General features: G+C 48.2%; 1 protein-coding gene across 1 annotated transcript in view; it reads left to right on the top strand.

The window, feature by feature from the left end:
* Nucleotides 1–3111, top strand: part of Cdh13 (cadherin 13) — a gene marked incomplete at its 5' end in the record, with an annotated part of 301949 nt that overhangs the window by 179446 nt on the left and 119392 nt on the right.

The raw sequence follows: 3111 nt of genomic DNA, 5'->3' as shown, positions 1-3111 counted from the left end.
TCTCTCTCTCTCTCTCTCTCTCTCTCTCTCTCTCTCTCTCTGTACATTTGCTAATGAATTGTTAAAAGATAAGTAAAAACAAGGCATGTGAAGGTCCTTTAAAGACCTGTGCTCAAGAAGTGGACTCCCGCTATTCTTACCTTTCTTAGCAGGGTCGCCATTAGCCGCTTTAAAAACAAATACAAAAGTTCTTGGTTTGAGGCTTTTGGTGTGAGCAGAGTAAGTCAGAAATGTGATCACAAGTTCATTGTTCATTTAGAACATTCTAGATACACAGCAGTGGAGGGATGGAGGGAGAGAGGGATGGAGGGAGGGCACACAGGTTCTGTGCTGGTCTCCAGACCCTGGGAGGAGGCACTGTCACTTGTCCTGGAACCTGACTCCTGGGAAGTCCCTGTGACCCCAAGACCTTCCCTGGCATGCATTTTCCTTCCTAGTGGATGAATCATTTGCTTCCAAGCAGGCGGGAACCAACCTAGCAGGGTGCAGAGCAGAAATCTTGCTCCTAACTCCCTGTGTGTCCTCTGGCCAAGCACCTACTCATTTTCTATGCCTCAGATTTGTCACTGTACTAGTTACTTTTCTGTTGCTGTAACAAAACGCCATAACCAAGGCAACTTATAGAAATAAAGTTTATTTGGCTTTTGGTTCCAGAGGGTTAGAGTTCATAATGGTGGGGGAGGTATGGTAGCTGAAGTGACCAGAGCCAAAACCTGTGTGCACATCTTCAAGCAGGCACAGGAAGGAGAGAGACAGAGACAGAGACAGAGACAGAGACAGACAGAGACAGAGACAGACAGAGAGAGAGACAGAGACAGAGAGACAGAGAAAGACAGAGAGAGACAGAGACAGAGAGAGACAGAGAGACTGGAAATCCAGCCAGGCTTAAGAACTCTCAAAGCCCACCCCTAGTGAGCTGCACCACCTGACCCCCACCCCCACCCAAAAAAACAGCGCCACCTACTGGAGACAAACTGTCCAAATAATTACAGCCTATGAGGGACATTCTCATTCAAACCACCACACTCCCCTGTCAGATGGTAGCATAGCACTTGCTACAGGGTGCCTGTCACAATCCGCTCAGCTTGCTGTGACCAAGCTGTATGGAAATGGGCAACAAAAACCACCAAACGGGATCACTCTGAGAATGAAAAAAACAGTTTATTGACAAACTGCTGGGCTACCTCTCAAAGACAGAGAAATAGCAACTGACAGAAGAAGTAGGACAGATTTTACAGGACGTTAGAAACCTGGGTGGCTTTCCATGAGGCTCTTGCCTGGGGCAGGGGGGGTGGGGACGACCATGGAATTGGAGGATGAGGGAACTGTAATTTTCCTGATAAGCAGAGAGTTTTATGAAACCTGGTTTCTGCTGGGGACATTTCCAAAACCTGGTTTCTGCCAGGGGGAGGGGTTGCAGAGACTGGTTCCTGAGGAATGCTAAGTTTCAGTTTTCCTCTTCCTGGTTGTGGAGCCCATAGGCCTGACATTGGGGGGATTGGCAGCAGTGCCACAATTTTGAGGACCTAACACAAGTGCCATCTTCTGGGTGACCATCTTAGTTATTTCTGAGGCTGTGATAAAACACTCTGACAAAAGCTTCTCTACTTTGGATGGTCCAGGCTTCCCTGCCAGTATGGTCACACACACACACACACACACAATTAAGATGAGTCTTCCAGGGCTGCAGAGATGGCTCAGCAGTTAAGAGCACTGGCTACTCTTGTGCAGGACCCGGGTTCAATTCCCAGCACCCACATGGCAGCTAACAACCATTTATAACTCCAGTTCCAGGAGAATCCAACACCCTCTTCTGTCTTCCAGAGGTGTTGCATGACACTGGTGCACTTACACACAGGCAAGCAATATTCTCATACACATAAAATAAAAATAATAAATAAAATATTTTAAAAGATGAGTCCTCCCACATCAATCAGTATAGTCAAGATAATCCCCCACATGCACCCGCCTCTCAGGTGAGTCTCGGTTCTGACAGGTTGACAGTCAGCACTGACCACCACAGTGGCAGATGAGCAATGAACATCTGTAGCTCATAGTTTCAGACATATATGATCATAGTGCAGCAGATTCGGGGTCAGGCAAGGATCTGCTTCTCCACAGACGGCACCTCCTGGGTCTGCCTTCATGTGGTGGAAGAGGACAGACAGATCTCTGAAGGCTCTGTCTCATGACCAACTCGCCTCCCATTGACCTTCCTTCTCCCAAAGCCCTGGCATTGGGGGCTGTGACTTCAGTATATGAAGGGGGCAGGTTCAGCCAATAGCAGCTGTGAGGAGCCTGTGAATGAATGTGCAGAACGTTTAGGACAATAGTACTACCTACAGCCTGTATCAGCTAGGTGTGGCTGCCATAACAATCAGCACAAATTTCCTAGCCAAAAAAAAGATCATGAGTTTATTGTTACAGTTCTGAAGGACAGACGTTCAACATGGCCTCACTAAGTCAAAGTGAAGCCGTGCACAGGACCAGATGCTTCTGGAGGCTCTGAGGCAGTTTCTATCTCCTTCTTTCCCAGTTTCTAAAAGCTACCTGTGGTCCTTGTGTCATGGCCCCTTCTATCTTCAAAGTCAGCAGCACAGCATCTTTGGCCTTTCTGTTCTGGTCCTCCATGCCCATCACCCTATCTCCACTCCATGTCCATCACCCCATCACCCCTCCGTGCCCATCACCCCATCCCCCCTCCGTGCCTATCACCCCATCTCCCCCATCTTCCCTTTCTTCCCTTGACCTCCCCACTACCTCTTTCATGGAGCCTTGTGATTCTGTCAGGTCCACTGGACAATCAAGGATAATCCCTCATCTCTGGGCCTCTCATTGAATCACATCTACAGAGTCCCTTTTACCTTGCAAGGTCACATATTCATAGAGTCCAGGTATTGGAATCAAGGTACATCAGGGCCGTTATCCTGCCTAACACAGAATGTCTTCTAGTTCCCTTTCTGTTGCTGTGGTAAGACACTGAGCCAAGCCACTTGAGGAAGGAGAGGTTTATTTCATTGTAAACTCCCCATACTATACAGCCCTCAGTGGGAGAAGTCAGGGCAGGAACTCAACCAGAACTGAAGCAGAGGCCATGGAGGAATGCTTTCT

This window comes from Nannospalax galili, unplaced genomic scaffold (genome assembly GCF_000622305.1).
Source record: "Nannospalax galili isolate Female #2095 unplaced genomic scaffold, S.galili_v1.0 scaffold933, whole genome shotgun sequence".
In the NCBI taxonomy this organism is placed as follows: domain Eukaryota; kingdom Metazoa; phylum Chordata; class Mammalia; order Rodentia; family Spalacidae; genus Nannospalax; species Nannospalax galili.
The sequence above is the reverse complement of the archived record's forward strand: the minus strand, read 5'-3'. Positions and strand labels throughout refer to the sequence as shown.